The sequence below is a fragment of the Pseudophryne corroboree genome, chromosome 6 (assembly GCF_028390025.1).
Source record: "Pseudophryne corroboree isolate aPseCor3 chromosome 6, aPseCor3.hap2, whole genome shotgun sequence".
NCBI classification, from domain to species: Eukaryota; Metazoa; Chordata; class Amphibia; order Anura; family Myobatrachidae; genus Pseudophryne; species Pseudophryne corroboree.
In genome coordinates, this window is record NC_086449.1 from 831,165,223 (window position 1) to 831,187,518 (window position 22,296).

General features: G+C 52.0%; 1 protein-coding gene across 3 annotated transcripts in view; it reads left to right on the forward strand.

Moving 5' to 3' along the window:
* The window catches only part of BCAT1 (branched chain amino acid transaminase 1), a 128,737-nt gene that overhangs the window by 56,635 nt on the left and 49,806 nt on the right, over positions 1-22,296 (forward strand). The window lies entirely within an intron of this gene.

The following is a 22,296-nucleotide window of genomic DNA, read 5'->3' on the forward strand; positions in this document are numbered from 1 at the left end:
GAGCAGCAGTGAGAGGTGTGCAGGAGTGAGGGAGAGCAGCAGTGAGAGGTGAGCAGGAGTGAGGGGGAGCAGCAGTGACAGGTGTGCAGGAGTGAGGGGGAGCAGCAGTGAGAGGTGTGCAGGAGTGAGGAGGAGTAGCAGTGAGAGGTGCGCAGGAGTGAGGGGGAGCAGCAGTGAGAGGTGTGCAGGAGTGAGAGGGAGCAGCAGTGAGAGGTGTGCAGGAGTGAGAGGGAGCAGCAGTGAGAGGTGTGCAGGAGTGACGGGGAGCAGCAGTGAGAGGTGTGCAGGAGTGAGGGGGAGCAGCAGTGAGAGGTGTGCAGGAGTGAGGGGGACAGCAGTGACAGGTGCGCAGGAGTGAGGGGGAGCAGCAGTGAGAGGTAAGCAGGAGTGAGGGGGAGCAGCAGTGAGATGTGAGCAGGAGTGAGGGGGAGCAGCAGTGAGAGGTGTGCAGGAGTGAGGGAGAGCAGCAGTGAGAGGTGAGCAGGAGTGAGGGGGAGCAGCAGTGAGAGGTGTGCAGGAGTATGGAGGAGCAGCAGTGAGAGGTGTGCAGGAGTGAGGGGGAGCAGCGGAGAGAGGTGTGCAGGAGTAAGGGGGAGCAGCAGTGAGAGGTGTGCAGGAGTGAGGGGGAGCAGCAGTGAGAGGTGTGCAGGAGTGAGAGGGAGCAGCGGAGAGGTGTGCAGGAGTGAGGGAGAGCAGCAGTGAGAGGTGTGCAGGAGTGAGGGGGAGCAGCAGTGAGAGGTGTGCAGGAGTGAGGGGGAGCAGCAGTGAGAGGTGTGCAGGTGTGAGGGGGAGCAGCGGTGACAGGTGCGCAGGAGTGAGGGGGAGCAGCAGTGAGAGGTGTGCAGGAGTGAGGGGGAGCAGCAGTGAGAGGTGTGCAGGAGTGAGGGGGAGCAGGAGTGAGAGGTGTACAGGAGTTAGGGGGAGCAGCAGTGAGAGGTGTGCAGGAGTGAGGGGGAGCAGCGGGGAGAGGTGTGCAGGAGTGAGGGGGAGCAGCAGTGAGAGGTGTGCAGGAGTGAGGGGGAGCAGCAGTGAGAGGTGTGCAGGAGTGAGGGGGAGCAGCAGTGAGAGGTGTGCAGGAGTGAGGGGGAGCAGCGGTGACAGGTGCGCAGGAGTGAGGGGGAGCAGCGGTGACAGGTGCGCAGGAGTGAGGGGGAGCAGCAGTGAGGTGTGCAGGAGTGAGGGGGAGCAGCAGTGAGAGGTGTGCAGGAGTGAGAGGTGTGCAGGAGTGAGGGGAGCAGCAGTGAGAGGTGTGCAGGAGTGAGGGGGAGCATCAGTGAGAGGTGTGCAGGAGTGAGGGGGAGCAGCAGTGAGAGGTGCGCAGGAGTGAGGGGGAGCAGCAGTGAGAGGTGTGCAGGAGTGAGGGGGAGCAGCAGTGAGAAATGTGCAGGAGTGAGGGGGAGCAGCAGTGAGAGGTGCGCAGGAGTGAGGGGGAGCAGCAGTGAGAGGTGTGTAGGAGTGAGGGGGAGCAGCAGTGATAGGTGTGCAGGAGTGAGGGGGACAGCAGTGACAGGTGCGCAGGAGTGAGGGGGAGCAGCAGTGAGATGTGTGCAGGAGTGAGGGGGAGCAGCAGTGAGAGGTGAGCAGGAGTGAGGGGGAGCAGCAGTGAGAGGTGAGCAGGAGTGAGGGGGAGCAGCAGTGAGAGGTGTGCAGGAGTGAGAGGTGTGCAGGAGTGAGGGAGCAGCAGTGAGAGGTGTGCAGGAGTGAGGGAGAGCAGCAGTGAGAGGTGTGCAGGAGTGAGGGGGAGCAGCAGTGAGAGGTGTGCAGGAGTGATGGGGAGCAGCAGTGAGAGGTGTGCAGGAGTGAGGGGGAGCAGCAGTGAGAGGTGTGCAGGAGTATGGAGGAGCAGCAGTGAGAGGTGTGCAGGAGTGAGGGGGAGCAGCAGTGAGAGGTGTGCAGGAGTGAGGGGGAGCAGCAGTGAGAGGTGTGCAGGAGTGAGAGATGAGCAGGAGTGAGGGGGAGCAGCAGTGAGAGGTGTGCAGGAGTGAGCAGGAGCAGCAGTGAGAGGTGTGCAGGAGTGAGGGGGAGCAGCAGTGAGAGGTGTGCAGGAGTGAGGAGGAGCAGCAGGGAGAGGTGTGCAGGAGTGAGGAGGAGCAGCAGTGAGAGGTGAGCAGGAGTGAGGGGGAGCAGCAGTGAGAGGTGTGCAGGAGTGACGGGGAGCAGCAGTGAGAGGTGTGCAGGAGTGAGAGGTGTGCAGGAGTGAGGGGGAGCAGCAGTGAGAGGTGTGCAGGAGTGAGGGGGAGCAGCAGTGAGAGGTGTACAGGAGTGAGGGGGAGCAGCAGTGAGAGGTGTGCAGGAGTGAGGGGGAGCAGCAGTGAGAGGTGTACAGGAGTGAGGGGGAGCAGCAGTGAGAGGAGTGCAGGAGTGAGGGGGAGCAGCAGTGAGAGGTGTGCAGGAGTGAGGGGGAGCAGCAGTGAGAGGTGTGCAGCAGTGAGGGGGAGCAGCAGTGAGAGGTGTGCAGGAGTGAGGGGGAGCAGCAGTGAGAGGTGTACAGGAGTGAGGGGGAGCAGCAGTGAGAGGAGTGCAGGAGTGAGGGGGAGCAGCAGTGAGAGGTGTGCAGCAGTGAGGGGGAGCAGCAGTGAGAGGTGTGCAGGAGTGAGGGGGAGCAGCAGTGAGAGGTGTACAGGAGTGAGGGGGAGCAGCAGTGAGAGGAGTGCAGGAGTGAGGGGGAGCAGCAGTGAGAGGTGTGCAGAAGTGAGGGGGAGCAGCAGTGAGAGGTGTGCAGGAGTGAGGGGGAGCAGCAGTGAGAGGTGTGCAGGAGTGAGGGGGAGCAGCAGTGAGAGGTGTGCAGGAGTGAGAGGGAGCAGCAGTGATAGGTGTGCAGGAGTGAGGGGGAGCAGCAGTGAGAGGTGCAGGAGTGAGGGGGAGCAGCAGTGAGAGGTGTGCAGGAGTGAGGGGGAGCAGCAGTAAGAGGGGGAGCAGCAGTGAGGTGTGCAGGAGTGAGGGGGAGCAGCAGTGAGCGGTGTGCAGAAGTGAGGGGGAGCAGCAGTGAGAGGTGTGCAGGAGTGAGGTGTGCAGGAGTGAGGGGGAGCAGCAGTAAGAGGTGCGCAGGAGTGAGGGGGAGCAGCAGTGAGAGGTGTGCAGGAGTGAGGAGGAGCAGCAGTGAGAGGTGTGCAGGAGTGAGGGGGAGCAGCAGTGATAGGTGTGCAGGAGTGAGGGGGAGCAGCAGTGAGAGGTGTGCAGGAGTGAGGGGGAGCAGCAGTGATAGGTGTGCAGGAGTGAGGGGGAGCAGCAGTGAGAGGTGTGCAGGAGTGAGGGGGAGCAGCAGTGAGAGGTGTGCAGCAGTGAGAGGTGTGCAGGAGTGAGGGGGAGCAGCAGTGAGAGGTGTGCAGGAGTGAGGGGGAGCAGCAGTGAGAGGTGTGCAGGAGTGAGGGGGAGCAGCAGTGAGAGGTGTGCAGGAGTGAGGGGGAGCAGCAGTGAGAGGTGTGCAGGAGTGAGGGGGAGCAGCAGTTAGAGGTGTGCAGGAGTGAGGGGGAGCAGCAGTGAGAGGTGTGCAGGAGTGAGAGGTGAGCAGGAGTAAGGGGGAGCAGCAGTGAGAGGTGTGCAGGAGTGAGGGGGAGCAGCAGTGAGAGGTGTGCAGGAGTGAGGGGGAGCAGCAGTAAGGGGGAGCAGCAGTGAGAGGTGTGCAGGAGTGAGGGGGGGCAGCAGTTAGAGGGGGAGCAGCAGTGAGAGGTGTGCAGGAGTGAGGGGGAGCAGCAGTGAGAGGTGTGCAGGAATGAGGGGGAGCAGCAGTGAGAGGTGTGCAGGAGTGAGGGGGAGCAGCAGTGAGAGGTGTGCAGGAGTGAGAGGTGTGCAGGAGTGAGGGGGAGCAGCAGTGAGAGGTGTGCAGGAGTGAGGGGGAGCAGCAGTGAGAGGTGTGCAGGAGTGAGGGGGAGCAGCAGTGAGAGGTGAGCAGGAGTGAGAGGGAGCAGCAGTGAGAAGTGTGCAGGAGTGAGGGGGAGCAGCAGTGAGAGGTGTGCAGGAGTGAGGGGGAGCAGCAGTGAGAGGTGTGCAGGAGTGAGAGGGAGCAGCAGTGAGATGTGTGCAGGAGTGAGGGGGAGCAGCAGTGCGAGGTGCGCAGGAGTGAGAGGTGCGCAGGAGTGAGGGGGAGCAGCAGTAAGAGGGGGAGCAGCAGTAAAAGGTGTGCAGGAGTGAGGGGGAGCAGCAGTAAGAGGGGGAGCAGCAGTGAGAGGTGTGCAGGAGTGAGGGGGAGCAGCAGTGAGAGGTGCGCAGGAGTGAGGGGGAGCAGCAGTAAGAGGGGGAGCAGCAGTAAGAGGTGTGCATGAGTGAGGGGGAGCAGCAGTAAGAGGGGGAGCAGCAGTGAGAGGCGTGCAGGAATGAGGGGGAGCAGCAGTGAGAGGTGCGCAGGAGTGAGGGGGAGCAGCAGTGAGAGGTGTGCAGGAGTGAGAGGTGTACAGGAGTGAGGGGGAGCAGCAGTGAGAGGTGCACAGGAGTGAGGGGGAGCAGCAGTGAGAGGTGCACAGGAGTGAGGGGGAGCAGCAGTGAGAGGTGCGCAGGAGTGAGGGGGAGCAGCAGTGAGAGGTGTGCAGGAGTGAGGGGGAGCAGCAGTGAGAGGTGCACAGGAGTGAGGGGGAGCAGCAGTGAGAGGTGTGCAGGAGTGAGGGGGAGCAGCAGTGAGAGGTGCACAGGAGTGAGGTGGAGCAGCAGTGAGAGGTGTGCAGGAGTGAGAGGGAGCAGCAGTGAGAGGTGCACAGGAGTGAGGGGGAGCAGCAGTGAGAGGTGCACAGGAGTGAGGGGGAGCAGCAGTGAGAGGTGTGCAGGAGTGAGGGGGAGCAGCAGTGAGAGGTGTGCAGGAGTGAGGGGGAGCAGCAGTGAGAGGTGTGCAGGAGTGAGGGGGAGCAGCAGTAAGGGGGAGCAGCAGTGAGAGGTGCGCAGGAGTGAGAGGGAGCAGCAGTGAGAGGTGTGCAGGAATGAGGGGGAGCAGTAGTGAGAGGTGAGCAGGAGTGAGGGGGAGCAGCAGTGAGAGGTGTGCAGGAGTGAGGGGGAGCAGCAGTGATAGGTGTGCAGGAGTGAGGGGGAGCAGCAGTGATAGGTGTGCAGGAGTGAGAGGGAGCAGCAGTGAGAGGTGCGCAGGAGTGAGAGGGAGCAGCAGTGAGAGGTGTGCAGGAGTGAGGGGGAGCAGGAGTGAGAGGTGTGCAGGAGTGAGGGGGAGCAGCAGTGATAGGTGTGCAGGAGTGAGGGGGAGCAGCAGTGATAGGTGTGCAGGAGTGAGAGGGAGCAGCAGTGAGAGGTGAGCAGGAGTGAGAGGGAGCAGCAGTGAGAGGTGAGCAGGAGTGAGGGGGAGCAGCAGTAAGAGGTGCGCAGGAGTGAGAGGGAGCAGCAGTGAGGTGAGCAGGAGTGAGAGGGAGCAGCAGTAAGAGGTGCGCAGGAGTGAGGGGGAGCAGCAGTGAGAGGTGTGCAGGAGTGAGGGGGAGCAGCAGTGAGAGGTGTGCAGGAGTGAGGGGGAGCAGCAGTGAGAGGTGTGCAGGAGTGAGGGGGAGCAGCAGTGAGAGGTGTGCAGGAGTGAGGGGGAGCAGCAGTGAGAGGTGTGCAGGAGTGAGGGGGAGCAGCAGTGAGAGGTGTGCAGGAGTGAGGGGGAACAGCAGTGAGAGGTGTGCAGGAGTGAGGGGGAGCAGCAGTGAGAGGTGTGCAGGAGTGAGGTGGAGCAGCAGTGAGAGGTGTGCAGCAGTGAGAGGTGTGCAGGAGTGAGGGGGAGCAGCAGTGAGAGGTGTGCAGGAGTGAGGGGGAGCAGCAGTAAGGGGGAGCAGCAGTGAGAGGTGTGCAGGAGTGAGAGGGAGCAGCAGTGAGAGGTGTGCAGGAGTGAGGGGGAGCAGCAGTGAGAGGGAGCAGCAGTGAGAGGTGTGCAGGAGTGAGGGGGAGCAGCAGTGAGAGGGAGCAGCAGTGAGAGGGAGCAGCAGTGAGAGGTGTGCAGGAGTGAGGGGGAGCAGCAGTGAGAGGTGTGCAGGAGTGAGGGGGAGTAGCAGTGAGAGGTGTGCAGGAGTGAGGGGGAGCAGCAATGAGAGGTGCGCAGGAGTGAGAGGGAGCAGCAGTGAGAGGTGTGCAGGAGTGAGAGGGAGCAGCAGTGAGAGGTGTGCAGGAGTGAGGGGGAGCAGCAGTGAGAGGTGTGCAGGAGTGAGGGGGAGCAGCAGTGAGAGGTGTGCAGGAGTGAGGGGAGCAGCAGTGAGAGGTGTGCAGGAGTGAGAGGGAGCAGCAGTGAGAGGTGTGCAGGAGTGAGGGGGAGCAGCAGTGAGAGGTGTGCAGGAGTGAGGGGGAGCAGCAGTGAGAGGTGTGCAGGAGTGAGGGGAGCAGCAGTGAGAGGTGTGCAGTAGTGAGAGGTGAGCAGGAGTGAGGGGGAGCAGCAGTGAGAGGTGTGCAGGAGTGAGGGGGAGCAGCAGTGAGAGGTGTGCAGGAGTGAGAGGGAGCAGCAGTGAGAGGTGTGCAGGAGTGAGGGGGAGCAGCAGTGAGAGGTGAGCAGAAGTGAGAGGTGCGCAGGAGTGAGAGGGAGCAGCAGTGAGAGGTGTGCAGGAGTGAGAGGGAGCAGCAGTGAGAGGTGAGCAGAAGTGAGAGGTGTGCAGGAGTGAGGGGGAGCAGCAGTGAGAGGTGTGCAGGAGTGAGGGGGAGCAGCAGTGAGAGGTGTGCAGGAGTGAGGGGGAGCAGCAGTGAGAGGTGTGCAGGAGTGAGAGGGAGCAGCAGTGAGAGGTGTGCAGGAGTGAGAGGGAGCAGCAGTGAGAGGTGTGCAGGAGTGAGAGGGAGCAGCAGTGAGAGGTGTGCAGGAGTGAGGGGGAGCAGGAGTGAGAGGTGTGCAGGAGTGAGGGGGAGCAGCAGTGAGAGGTGTGCAGGAGTGAGGGGGAGCAGGAGTAAGAGGTGTGCAGGAGTGAGGGGGAGCAGGAGTGAGAGGTGTGCAGGAGTGAGGGGGAACAGCAGTGAGAGGTGTGCAGGAGTGAGGGGGAGCAGGAGTGAGAGGTGTGCAGGAGTGAGGGGGAGCAGCAGTGAGAGGTGTGCAGGAGTGAGGGGGAGCAGCAGTGAGAGGTGTGCAGGAGTGAGGGGGAGCAGGAGTAAGAGGTGTGCAGGAGTGAGGGGGAGCAGGAGTGAGAGGTGTGCAGGAGTGAGGGGGAACAGCAGTGAGAGGTGTGCAGGAGTGAGGGGGAGCAGGAGTGAGAGGTGTGCAGGAGTGAGGGGGAGCAGCAGTGAGAGGTGTGCAGGAGTGAGGGGGAGCAGCAGTGAGAGGTGTGCAGGAGTGAGGGGGAGCAGCAGTGAGAGGTGTGCAGGAGTGAGGGGGAGCAGCAGTGAGAGGTGTGCAGGAGTGAGGGGGAGCAGGAGTAAGAGGTGTGCAGGAGTGAGGGGGAGCAGGAGTGAGAGGTGTGCAGGAGTGAGGGGGAACAGCAGTGAGAGGTGTGCAGGAGTGAGGGGGAGCAGGAGTGAGAGGTGTGCAGGAGTGAGGGGGAGCAGCAGTGAGAGGTGTGCAGGAGTGAGGGGGAGCAGCAGTGAGAGGTGTGCAGGAGTGAGGGGGAGCAGCAGTGAGAGGTGTGCAGGAGTGAGGGGGAGCAGGAGTAAGAGGTGTGCAGGAGTGAGGGGGAGCAGGAGTGAGAGGTGTGCAGGAGTGAGGGGGAACAGCAGTGAGAGGTGTGCAGGAGTGAGGGGGAGCAGGAGTGAGAGGTGTGCAGGAGTGAGGGGGAGCAGCAGTGAGAGGTGTGCAGGAGTGAGGGGGAGCAGCAGTGAGAGGTGTGCAGGAGTGAGGGGGAGCAGGAGTAAGAGGTGTGCAGGAGTGAGGGGGAGCAGGAGTGAGAGGTGTGCAGGAGTGAGGGGGAACAGCAGTGAGAGGTGTGCAGGAGTGAGGGGGAGCAGGAGTGAGAGGGAGCAGCAGTGAGAGGTGTGCAGGAGTGAGGGGGAGCAGCAGTGAGAGGTGTGCAGGAGTGAGGGGGAGCAGCAGTGAGAGGTGTGCAGGAGTGAGGGGGAGCAGCAGTGAGAGGTGTGCAGGAGTGAGGGGGAGCAGGAGTAAGAGGTGTGCAGGAGTGAGGGGGAGCAGGAGTGAGAGGTGTGCAGGAGTGAGGGGGAACAGCAGTGAGAGGTGTGCAGGAGTGAGGGGGAGCAGGAGTGAGAGGTGTGCAGGAGTGAGGGGGAGCAGCAGTGAGAGGTGTGCAGGAGTGAGGGGGAGCAGCAGTGAGAGGTGTGCAGGAGTGAGGGGGAGCAGCAGTGAGAGGTGTGCAGGAGTGAGGGGGAGCAGCAGTGAGAGGTGTGCAGGAGTGAGGGGGGAGCAGCAGTGAGAGGTGTGCAGGAGAGAGTAACAGTAGTGAGAACAGTATGGGACTGTTACATCCATTTGGTACAGTAGCTGATCTTTTGTTATTAATTACTGTATCTTGTTATGAATGTCAGATATCATAGAATCCTCAGCTATAAATCTGGGAACAGGGAAACAGTTGTTAGAAACGCTGAGTAGCGCAGTTATATGGAATATTCTGCATTCGTGGTTGGCTGCTGGTTCTGCTGTACAAACAGCTAGTGGCACCTTCATATCACAGCCCCTCAGGTGTGACACCTGGTATACAGCAGCTGTGTAAACACACCCTGCTGTATCCTGACATAGCCTGTACTGCCACGTGCTGCAGGGCGCGGGGAGACGTAAAGCGCAGGGATGTATGTAATAAACTAAAGGAGCCCCCTAGCATAATGTCATGTGTTCTGTCACCCCGGGAAGCTTTTCCTGTTTGCATTTCTGACCTTGAACTGACTTCTGGTGGCTGTCGCCATCCGTCAGCGCTGATGCCGCAGCCTGAGATAGACACAGGGGCTCAGTGCATGTAACACAGCATTATGCTACAATTCATGGGTATTATCCCAGTTCCTGAGATTCCCGTCCCTAGCCAGTGACCGGATAACCACAGCTCCATGACAGTAATTGAGGCATTTTATATAGTTTATGTTTAGTGATCACAGAAAACTGATACCAGGCTGCTCAGGGTATAGCACAGGGGTAGGGGCCCCTGAACTACAATTACCAGCACGTCCAGCTGCAGTTTTGTTGTCCTGGCATGCTAAGTCTATGGCAGGGCATGCTGGGATGTATAGTTCCACAGCAGCTGAAGAGCCGCAGGTTGCCCACCCCTGGTGCAGCAGACATGTAATACAGCATTTATGGTGGAAGGGGGCAGAAAGGGGCCTTGGTTATGCTGCAGAAACATGCAGACCCAGAAGACAGACAGGAGGAGATGATCCCGGCAGAACCATCGGAAAGTGGAGCAGAACAGAACACAGACAAGTCAGTGTAGCCGGACGGACTACGTCCTAGAATACTAAGAGAACATAAAGGGCGCAAGTTACGCCGTTACTCAGCCAAGCACTGCACATGTGGGAGTAAAGCGGTTGTTGGTGATTGCAGACCGGTGAGTCTGACACCAATAGTGGGGAAATGTATGGGTGCGCGGCTGGGAGAGGGAATTGTGGAATATCCCAATTCTGGCAGCTCACAAGATCAATCCCATTACCCGGGTGATATTGGTGGGAGACATATCTGGCTGGGTGCCCGTAGGGAGAGGCTGAGGGGGAGCAGGGGAAGCTGAAGTGAGAGCTTGAGGGGGAGCAGGGGAAGCTGAGGTGGAGCAGGGGAAGCTGAAGTGAGAGGCTGAGGTGGAGCAGGGGAAGCTGAAGTGAGAGGCTGCGGTGGAGCAGGGGAAGCTGAGGTGAGAGGTTGTAGGGGAGCTGAGGGGAGAGGCTGAGGTGGAGCAGGGGAAGCTGAGGTGAGAGGCTGAGGTGGAGCAGGGGAAGCTGAAGTGAGAGGCTGAGGGGGAGCAGGGGAAGCTGAAGTGAGAGGCTGAGGGGGAGCAGGGGAAGCTGAGGTGAGAGGCTGTGGGGGAGCAGGGGAGCTGAGGGGAGAGGCTGAGGTGGAGCAGGAGAAGTTGAAGTATGAGGCTGAGGTGGAGTAGGGGAAGCTGAAGTGAGAGGCTGAGGGGGAGCAGGGGAGCTGAGGGGAGAGGCTGAGGTGGAGCAGGGGAAGCTGAAGTGAGAGGCTGAGGTGGAGCAGGGGAAGCTGAAGTGAGAGGCTGAGGGGGAGCAGGGGAAGCTGAGGTGAGAGGCTGAGGTGGAGCAGGGGAAGCTGAGGTGAGAGGCTGAGGGGAAGCAGGGGAAGCTGAAGTAAGAGGCTGAGGGGAAGCAGGGGAAGCTGAAGTGAGAGGCTAAGGTGAGAGGCTGAGGGTGAGCAGGGGGGTGGGGCTGAGGTGAGAGGCTAAGGGGGAGCAGGGGAGGCTGAGGTGTGAGGCTGAGGGTAGAGCAGGGGAGGCTGAGGTGTGAGGCTGAGGGGGAGTAAGGGAGCCTGAGGGGGAGCAGGGGGAGGCTGAGGGGGAGCAGGGGAAGTTAGAGTGACATGCTGAAGGGGAGGCTTCAGTATGTTTGACCGACGGACATGATGTCGGCGGTCCATGTACCATAGCCGGCATCCCGATCTTTGAAATCCTGACAGGGAAGAGGTAAGTATGTTATCCCCTCTCCCCTACCCCTAACCTTCCCATCCCACAGCCTAACCCTAAACTCCCCCTGGCGGTGCCTAACCCTGACTTCCCCTCAGCCTAACCCACCCCCCTTAGTGCCTAAACCTGACATTCCCTGGTGGTGCCTAACCCTATTTCACCCCCGTCCCCCAGAGCCTAAACCTAGTCCCCCGAGTGGCGGGGAAGGGAAGAGACTCTGTGGGCACATCTAAGTCACGCTGCGCGTGCAGACAGCGTGCGCACAGAGCTGGACATGTGATGTTCGTGCGCAGGAGAGGGCGGGCTCTGAAATAACTGAATATGTATTGGGGGCTCCATCTTAGGGACGCATTATGGGGGTGTGGCTTCCTATGTGTGCGATTATGCGCCCATCTGCGCAGCCGCCTCCCAGTCACCGTATAGGAACAACCAATACAGTTACAAGACCTTCCTGAGACCGCGCGTCTCACTCTTGGCGCGCAGACTCTGGACGCATGTGCAGTAACAAAAAATCGCTCACTGCGTCCGCCATCCACACTGCGTGCGTCTTGTACTGATGCCCAAAGGCATGAAAATGCGATTACCCCTAAGGTCCCACGAGTTATATTTGGGAAACTTTATTCTTGGCTAAAAGGATTCAAACTGCATAAAAATCCCCAAAATGTGATTCCCGGCTGTAGGGCAGCATTATGTGACAAAGGGCCTGTTGTTCCGAGATCACATGCTTACTGCGAATACGCACAACCACAAACAAACAACGCCCGGTAATATATTATCCTATTAGCGCTGTAATCCCCACACTGAGCGTTGCGGTGTGACAGCGTAATCGCCGGTAGGGTAGCTGCCAGCTTTCTAGGTCCCACTAGATTTTCTTATCGCCGTAGTCCCCTCTTGGCACACATAAAGGGTAACACAGAGACAGGTGCCAATCTAACCTAATGACACAGCAGCCAATAAGATGTGTGATAGAACAGCTTGCACTGGCCAGATAAAAGCGGGTTGCTGATTGGCCGATTCGGTTTTAGGGCCGATCAGCCCCCTCACTGCCGCGTTTCTTACTCTTTAATAACATGTAAACGTTCGCTACACCCTGCCAGCCCAGCGGCTTGTCGCTTCCTCTCGTCTGACTGTGGTGATGGGCAGCTGTAACAGGGATAGATGCTGCCACCCGCAGCCACAGGGAACTTACCTGCGCACTTCATGAAAGCACGTGTCCGGGCGCCATGGGTTTTAGAGGGTTATTCAGAGTTGTTAGCAAACCAAAAAAGTTTGCAATTGGGTAAAACCATGTGCAGTGCAGGTGGGGCAGATGTAACATGTGCAGAGAGAGTTAGATGTGAGTGGGGTGTGTTCAATCTGAAATCTAAATTGCAGTGTAAAAATAAAGCAGCCAGTATTTACCCTGCACAGAAACAATATAACCCACCCAAATCTAACTCTCTCTGCACATGTTACATCTGCCCCACCTGCAGTGCACATGGTTTTGCTCAATTGTTTGCTTTTTTTGGTTTGCTAACAAACCTGAATAACCCCCTTATTCTGCACCAGTTCTCGTATATGTTCCCTTATATCTGCTGTATACAAAGGGTCAGGATTGGGCACCTATAGAGTAAGCATGTTGCACAGCATTTAGCCTTTATGAGGTTCTGCAGGTTTACAATGCAGAACATGTGCCGCCTGACATATCTTCCATGTGTCATAGTAATCTGTTCCTCCACTTCTATCATCTCCGCTGCATGGGAGATGCCTGACTACAGAGTGTAACATATAGTGACGCTCCTGTTTCCCCCAGTGACACCTCTGATATATAAGTATAGAGTATTATAGTAATTCTCCTGTTTCCCCCAGTGACACCTCTGATATATAAGTATAGAGTATTATAGTAATTCTCCTGTTTCCCCCAGTGACACCTCTGATATATAAGTATAGAGTATTATAGTAATTCTCCTGTTTACCCCAGTGACACCTCTGATATATAAGTATAGAGTATTATAGTAATTCTCCTGTTTCCCCCAGTGACACCTCTGATATATAAGTATAGAGTATTATAGTAATTCTCCTGTTTCCCCCAGTGACACCTCTGATATATAAGTATAGAGTATTATAGTAATTCTCCTGTTTCCCCCAGTGACACCTCTGATATATAAGTATAGAGTATTATAGTAATTCTCCTGTTTCCCCCAGTGACACCTCTGATATATAAGTATAGAGTATTATAGTAATTCTCCTGTTTCCCCCAGTAACACCTCTGATATATAAGTATAGAGTATTATAGTAATTCTCCTGTTTCCCCCAGTGACACCTCTGATATATAAGTATAGTGTATTATAGTAATTCTCCTGTTTCCCCCAGTGACACCTCTGATATATAAGTATAGAGTATTATAGTAATTCTCCTGTTTCCCCCAGTGACACCTCTGATATATAAGTATAGAGTATTATAGTAATTCTCCTGTTTCCCCCAGTAACACCTCTGATATATAAGTATAGAGTATTATAGTAATTCTCCTGTTTCCCCCAGTGACACCTCTGATATATAAGTATAGAGTATTATAGTAATTCTCCTGTTTCCCCCAGTAACACCTCTGATATATAAGTATAGAGTATTATAGTAATTCTCCTGTTTCCCCCAGTGACACCTCTGATATATAAGTATAGAGTATTCTAGTAATTCTCCTGTTTCCCCCAGTGACACCTCTGATATATAAGTATAGAGTATTATAGTAATTCTCCTGTTTCCCCCCGTAATACCTCTGATATATACAGGAAGTATAGAGTGTTGTAGTAACGCTTCTGTTCCACCAGTAGCAATTGGGATATTTAAGTATAACGTGTTGTAGTAATGCTCTTGTTCCCCCAGTAACACCTCTGATATATAAGTATAGTGTGTTGCAGTAATGCTCCTGTTCTCCCAGTAACACCTCTGATATATGTAGAGTGTTGCAGTAACGCTCCTGTTCTCCCAGTAACACCTCTGATACATGTAGTGTTGCAGTAATGCTCCTGTTCTCCCAGTAACACCTCTGATACATGTAGTGTGTTGCAGTAATGCTCCTGTTCTCCCAGTAACACCTCTGATATATAAGTATAGAGTGTTGTAGTAATGCTCGTGTTCCCCCAGTAACACCTCTGATATATAAGTATAGTGTGTTGCAGTAATGCTCCTGTTCTCCCAGTAACACCTCTGATATATAAGCATAGTGTGTTGTAGTAATGCTCCTGTTCTCCCAGTAACACCTCTGATATATAAGTATAGTGTGTTGCAGTAATGCTCCTGTTCCCCCAGTAACACCTCTGATATATAAGTATAGTGTGTATAGAGTGTTGCAGTAATGCTCCTGTTCTCCCAGTAACACCTCGATATATAAGTATAGTGTGTTGTAGTAATGCTCCTGTTCCCCCAGTAACACCTCTGATATATAAGTATAGTGTGTTGCAGTAATGCTCCTGTTCTCCCAGTAACACCTCTGATATATAAGCATAGTGTGTTGCAGTAATGCTCCTGTTCCCCCAGTAACACCTCTGATATATAAGTATAGAGTGTTGCAGTAATGCTCCTGTTCTCCCAGTAACACCTCTGATATATAAGTATAGTGTGTTGCAGTAATGCTCCTGTTCCCCCAGTAACACCTCTGATATATAAGTATAGTGTGTTGTAGTAATGCTCCTGTTCCCCCAGTAACACCTCTGATATATAAGTATAGAGTGTTGCAGTAATGCTCCTGTTCCCCCAGTAACAGCTCTGATATATAAGTATAGAGTGTTGCAGTAACGCTCCTGTTCGCCCAGTAACACCTCTGATACATGTAGAGTATTGCAGTAACGCTCCTGTTCTCCCAGTAACACCTCTGATACATATACAGTGTTGCAGTAACGCTCCTGTTCTCCCAGTAACACCTCTGATACATATAGAGTGTTGCAGTAACGCTCCTGTTCTCCCAGTAACACCTCTGATACATATACAGTGTTGCAGTAACGCTCCTGTTCTCCCAGTAACACCTCTGATACATGTAGAGTGTTGCAGTAACGCTCCTGTTCTCCCAGTAACACCTCTGATATATAAGTATAGTGTGTTGCAGTAACGCTCCTGTTCTCCCAGTAACACCTCTGATATATATACAGTGTTGCAGTAATGCTCCTGTTCTCCCAGTAATACCTCTGATACATATACAGTGTTGCAGTAACGCTCCTGTTTTAACACCTCTGATACATATAGAGTGTTGCAGTAACGCTCCTGTTCTCCCAGTAACACCTCTGATACATATAGAGTGTTGCAGTAACGCTCCTGTTCTCCCAGTAACACCTCTGATACATATACAGTGTTGCAGTAACGCTCCTGTTCTCCCAGTAACACCTCTGATACATATACAGTGTTGCAGTAACGCTCCTGTTCTCCCAGTAACACCTCTGATACATATACAGTGTTGCAGTAACGCTCCTGTTCTCCCAGTAACACCTCTGATACATATAGAGTGTTGCAGTAATGCTCCTGTTCTCCCAGTAACACCTCTGATACATATAGAGTGTTGCAGTAATGCTCCTGTTCTCCCAGTAACACCTCTGATACATATAGAGTGTTGCAGTAATGCTCCTGTTCTCCCAGTAACACCTCTGATACATATACAGTGTTGCAGTAACGCTCCTGTTCTCCCAGTAACACCTCTGATACATATACAGTGTTGCAGTAACGCTCCTGTTCTCCCAGTAACACCTCTGATACATATACAGTGTTGCAGTAACGCTCCTGTTCTCCCAGTAACACCTCTGATACATATACAGTGTTGCAGTAACGCTCCTGTTCTCCCAGTAACACCTCTGATATATGTAGAGTGTTGCAGTAATGCTCCTGTTCTCCCACTAACACCTCTGATACATATACAGTGTTGCAGTAACGCTCCTGTTCTCCCAGTAACACCTCTGATACATGTAGAGTGTTGCAGTAATGCTCCTGTTCTCCCACTAACACCTCTGATACATATACAGTGTTGCAGTAACGCTCCTGTTCTCCTAGTAACACCTCTGATACATATACAGTGTTGCAGTAACGCTCCTGTTCTCCTAGTAACACCTCTGATACATATACAGTGTTGCAGTAACGCTCCTGTTCTCCCAGTAACACCTCTGATATATAAGTATAGTGTGTTGCAGTTATGCTCCTGTTCTCCCAGTAACACCTCTGATACATGTAGAGTGTTGCAGTAATGCTCCTGTTCTCCCACTAACACCTCTGATATATGTAGTGTTGCAGTTACGCTCCTGTTCTCCCAGTAACACCTCTGATACATGTAAAGTGTTGCAGTAACGCTCCTGTTCTCCCAGTAACACCTCTGATACATATAGAGTGTTGCAGTAATGCTCCTGTTCTCCCAGTAACACCTCTGATATATGTAGAGTGTTGCAGTTATGCTCCTGTTCTCCCAGTAACACCTCTGATATATGTAGACTGTTGCAGTAACGCTCCTGTTGTCCTAGTAACACCTCTGATACATGTAGAGTGTTGCAGTAACGCTCCTGTTCTCCCAGTAACACCTCTGATATATGTAGAGTGTTGCAGTTACGCTCCTGTTCTCCCAGTAACACCTCTGATACATATACAGTGTTGCAGTAACGCTCCTGTTCTCCCAGTAACACCTCTGATACATATACAGTGTTGCAGTTACGCTCCTGTTCTCCCAGTAACACCTCTGATACATATAGAGTGTTGCAGTAATGCTCCTGTTCTCCCAGTAACACCTCTGATACATATAGAGTGTTGCAGTAACGCTCCTGTTCTCCCAGTAACACCTCTGATACATATACAGTGTTGCAGTAACGCTCCTGTTCTCCCAGTAACACCTCTGATACATGTAGAGTGTTGCAGTAACGCTCCTGTTCTCCCAGTAACACCTCTGATATATATACAGTGTTGCAGTAATGCTCCTGTTCTCCCAGTAACACCTCTGATACATATAGAGTGCTGCAGTTACGCTCCTGTTCTCCCAGTAACACCTCTGATACATATAGAGTGTTGCAGTAACGCTCCTGTTCTCCCAGTAACACCTCTGATATATGGTGTGTTGCAGTAATGCTCCTGTTCTCCCAGTAACACCTCTGATATATAAGTATAGTGTGTATAGAGTGTTGCAGTAATGCTCCTGTTCCCCCAGTAACACCTCTGATATATAAGTATAGAGTGTTGCAGTAATGCTCCTGTTCCCCCAGTAACACCTCTGATATATAAGTATAGTGTGTTGTAGTAATGCTTCTGTTCTCCCAGTAACACCTCTGATACATGTAGAGTATTGCAGTAATGCTCCTGTTCCCCCAGTAACACCTCTGATATATAAGTATAGAGTGTTGCAGTAATGCTCCTGTTCCCCCAGTAACACCTCTGATATATAAGTATAGTGTGTTGTAGTAATGCTTCTGTTCTCCCAGTAACACCTCTGATACATGTAGAGTATTGCAGTAACGCTCCTGTTCTCCCAGTAACACCTCTGATACATGTAGAGTGTTGCAGAAATGCTCCTGTTCTCCCAGTAACACCTCTGATACATGTAGAGTGTTGCAGAAATGCTCCTGTTCTCCCAGTAACACCTCTGATACATGTAGAGTGTTGCAGTAACGCTCCTGTTCTCCCAGTAACACCTCTGATACATGTAGAGTGTTGCAGTAACGCTCCTGTTCTCCCAGTAACACCTCTGATATATAAGTATAGTGTGTTGCAGTAACGCTCCTGTTCTCCCAGTAACACCTCTGATACATGTAGAGTGTTGCAGTAACGCTCCTGTTCTCCCAGTAACACCTCTGATATATAAGTATAGTGTGTTGCAGTAATGCTCCTGTTCCCCCAGTAACACCTCTGATATATAAGTATAGTGTGTTGTAGTAATGCTTCTGTTCTCCCAGTAACACCTCTGATACATGTAGAGTATTGCAGTAATGCTCCTGTTCTCCCAGTAACACCTCTGATACATATAGAGTGTTGCAGTAATGCTCCTGTTCTCCCAGTAACACCTCTGATACATGTAGAGTGTTGCAGTAATGCTCCTGTTCTCCCAGTAACACCTCTGATACATATACAGTGTTGCAGTAACGCTCCTGTTCTCCCAGTAACACCTCTGATACATGTAGAGTGTTGCAGTAATGCTCCTGTTCTCCCAGTAACACCTCTGATACATGTAGAGTGTTGCAGTAACGCTCCTGTTCTCCCAGTAACACCTCTGATATATGTAGAGTGTTGCAGTAATGCTCCTGTTCCCCCAGTAACAGCTCTGATATATAAGTATAGAGTGTTGCAGTAACGCTCCTGTTCTCCCAGTAACACCTCTGATACATGTAGAGTATTGCAGTAACGCTCCTGTTCTCCCAGTAACACCTCTGATACATGTAGAGTGTTGCAGTAACGCTCCTGTTCTCCCAGTAACACCTCTGATATGTAAGTATAGTGTGTTGCAGTAACGCTCCTGTTCTCCCAGTAACACCTCTGATACATGTAGAGTGTTGCAGTAATGCTCCTGTTCTCCCAGTAACACCTATGATACATATAGAGTGTTGCAGTAATGCTCCTGTTCTCCCAGTAACACCTCTGATACATATAGAGTGTTGCAGTAACGCTCCTGTTCTCCCAGTAACACCTCTGATACATATAGAGTGTTGCAGTAATGCTCCTGTTCTCCCAGTAACACCTCTGATACATATAGAGTGTTGCAGTAACGCTCCTGTTCTCCCAGTAACACCTATGATACATGTAGAGTGTTGCAGTAATGCTCCTGTTCTCCCAGTAACACCTCTGATACATATACAGTGTTGCAGTAACGCTCCTGTTCTCCCAGTAACACCTCTGATACATATAGAGTGTTGCAGTAACGCTCCTGTTCTCCCAGTAACACCTCTGATACATATAGAGTGTTGCAGTAACGCTCCTGTTCTCCCAGTAACACCTCTGATACATATACAGTGTTGCAGTAACACTCCTGTTCTCCCAGTAACACCTCTGATACATATAGAGTGTTGCAGTAACGCTCCTGTTCTCCCAGTAACACCTCTGATACATATAGAGTGTTGTAGTAACGCTCCTGTTCTCCCAGTAACACCTCTGATACATATAGAGTGTTGCAGTAATGCTCCTGTTCTCCCAGTAACACCTCTGATACATATAGAGTGTTGCAGTAACGCTCCTGTTCTCCCAGTAACACCTCTGATATATAAGTATAGAGTGTTGTAGTAACGCTCCTGTTCTCCCAGTAACACCTCTGATACATATACAGTGTTGCAGTAGTAACGCTCCTGTTCTCCCAGTAACACCTCTGATACATATAGAGTGTTGCAGTAACGCTCCTGTTCTCCCAGTAACACCTCTGATACATATACAGTGTTGCAGTAGTAACGCTCCTGTTCTCCCAGTAACACCTCTGATACATATAGAGTGTTGCAGTAATGCTCCTGTTCTCCCAGTAACACCTCTGATACATATAGAGTGTTGCAGTAACGCTCCTGTTCTCCCAGTAACACCTCTGATACATATACAGTGTTGCAGTAACACTCCTGTTCTCCCAGTAACACCTCTGATACATATAGAGTGTTGCAGTAACGCTCCTGTTCTCCCAGTAACACCTCTGATACATATAGAGTGTTGTAGTAACGCTCCTGTTCTCCCAGTAACACCTCTGATACATATAGAGTGTTGCAGTAATGCTCCTGTTCTCCCAGTAACACCTCTGATACATATAGAGTGTTGCAGTAACGCTCCTGTTCTCCCAGTAACACCTCTGATATATAAGTATAGAGTGTTGTAGTAACGCTCCTGTTCTCCCAGTAACACCTCTGATACATATACAGTGTTGCAGTAGTAACGCTCCTGTTCTCCCAGTAACACCTCTGATACATATAGAGTGTTGCAGTAATGCTCCTGTTCTCCCAGTAACACCTCTGATACATATAGAGTGTTGCAGTAACGCTCCTGTTCTCCCAGTAACACCTCTGATACATATACAGTGTTGCAGTAACGCTCCTGTTCTCCCAGTAACACCTCTGATACATATACAGTGTTGCAGTAACGCTCCTGTTCTCCCAGTAACACCTCTGATATATGTAGAGTGTTGCAGTAATGCTCCTGTTCTCCCAGTAACACCTCTGATACATATACAGTGTTGCAGTAACGCTCCTGTTCTCCCAGTAACACCTCTGATACATATAGAGTGTTGCAGTAACGCTCCTGTTCTCCCAGTAACACCTCTGATACATATAGAGTGTTGCAGTAATGCTCCTGTTCTTCCAGTAACACCTCTGATACATATAGAGTGTTGCAGTAACGCTCCTGTTCTCCCAGTAACACCTCTGATACATATAGAGTGTTGCAGTAATGCTCCTGTTCTCCCAGTAACACCTCTGATACATAGAGAGTGTTGCAGTAACGCTCCTGTTCCCCCAGTAACACCTCTGATACATAAGTATAGTGTGTTGCAGTAACGCTCCTGTTCTCCCAGTAACACCTCTGATACATATAGAGTGTTGCAGTAACGCTCCTGTTCTCCCACTAACACCTCTGATACATATAGAGTGTTGCAGTAATGCTCCTGTTCTCCCAGTAACACCTCTGATACATATACAGTGTTGCAGTAACGCTCCTGTTTTCCCAGTAACACCTCTGATACATATACAGTGTTGCAGTAACGCTCCTGTTTTCCCAGTAACATCTCTGATACATATAGAGTGTTGCAGTAACGCTCCTGTTTTCCCAGTAACACCTCTGATACATATACAGTGTTGCAGTAACGCTCCTGTTCTCCCAGTAACACCTCTGATATATATAGAGTGTTGCAGTAATGCTCCTGTTCTCCCAGTAACACCTCTGATACATATACAGTGTTGCAGTAACGCTCCTGTTCTCCCAGTAACACCTCTGATACATATACAGTGTTGCAGTAACGCTCCTGTTCTCCCAGTAACACCTCTGCTACATATACAGTGTTGCAGTAACGCTCCTGTTCTCCCAGTAACACCTCTGATACATATACAGTGTTGCAGTAACGCTCCTGTTCCCCCAGTAACACCTCTGATACATATACAGTGTTGTAGTAACGTTCCTGTTCTCCCAGTAACACCTCTGATACATATAGAGTGTTGCAGTAACGCTCCTGTTCTCCCAGTAACACCTCTGATACATATACAGTGTTGCAGTAACGCTCCTGTTCCCCCAGTAACACCTCTGATACATATAGAGTGTTGCAGTAGTAACGCTCCTGTTCTCCCAGTAACACCTCTGATACATATAGAGTGGTGCAGTAACGCTCCTGTTCTCCCAGTAACACCTCTGATACATATAGAGTGTTGCAGTAACGCTCCTGTTCTCCCAGTAACACCTCTGATACATATAGAGTGTTGCAGTAGTAACGCTCCTGTTCTCCCAGTAACACCTCTGATACATATAGAGTGTTGCAGTAATGCTCCTGTTCTCCCAGTAACACCTCTGATACATATAGAGTGAGTGTTGCAGTAACGCTCCTGTTCTCCCAGTAACATCTCTGATATATATACAGTGTTGCAGTAACGCTCCTGTTCTCCCAGTAACACCTCTGATACATATAGTGTTGCAGTAGTAATGCTCCTGTTTTCCCAGTAACACCTCTGATACATATAGAGTGTTGCAGTAACGCTCCTGTTCTCCCAGTAACACCTCTGATACATATAGAGTGTTGCAGTAACGCTCCTGTTCTCCCAGTAACACCTCTGATATATGTAGAGTGTTGCAGTAACGCTCCTGTTCTCCCAGTAACACCTCTGATACATATACAGTGTTGCAGTAACGCTCCTGTTCTCCCAGTAACACCTCTGATACATATACAGTGTTGCAGTAATGCTCCTGTTCTCCCAGTAACACCTCTGATACATATAGAGTGTTGCAGTAACGCTCCTGTTCTCCCAGTAACACCTCTGATACATATAGAGTGTTGCAGTAACGCTCCTGTTCTCCCAGTAACACCTCTGATACATATACAGTGTTGCAGTAACGCTCCTGTTCTCCCAGTAACACCTCTGATACATATAGAGTGTTGCAGTAACGCTCCTGTTCTCCCAGTAACACCTCTGATACATATAGAGTGTTGCAGTAGTAACGCTCCTGTTCTCCCAGTAACACCTCTGATACATATAGAGTGTTGCAGTAACGCTCCTGTTCTCCCAGTAACAGAAGGTTATCAGTGTCTGTATTGCTGGAAGTGATTGGTTTGTCGCCGCTGTAAGGTCCCTTCCTTTGAGTGAGTCAGCGTTCCATTCTCCTGTGTCCGGCAGTGCGTGATAACGTTTCCTACACACTCAGCTGCCGCCATTGTGCGTCTCACAGCATGTTGGACACAGAACTGTATTCAGCTATTGGTGTTCTATAACTTGGTCTGCTTTCAGTTCTCCGATAATCCTCTACAGATGGGGAGAGGCTTCTGGGTAATGAGAGATACATAGCAGCCATATGTGTCTGCGTTCTCTACAATACATGTAATATTGGAGTTTCAGCCAAGTCACACCTTCTGCTGTAACAGCGCCACCCGCAGGCGGAGTGAGACATGCCAGGTTATTTCCTGTAGCTACCGATATCTGTTCCAGCCTCTGTCACACACGTATGTTACACATATGACCTCAGAAGTGTACACACATGTATGTTACACATATGACCTCAGAAGTGTACACACACGTATGTTACACATATGACCACAGAAGTTTACACACATGTAGATTATGCAGCTCATTAGGAGTGACGCTGAGAATAGTTAATGTCTGGAGGTTATTACGTGGTCCCGCTGCTCTTTCTTGGTGGAGTATATCTGCTGATGTATCTTTGAAGCGTTTGTCCTAATGTCAGGATAAAAAAATTATCCCAAATC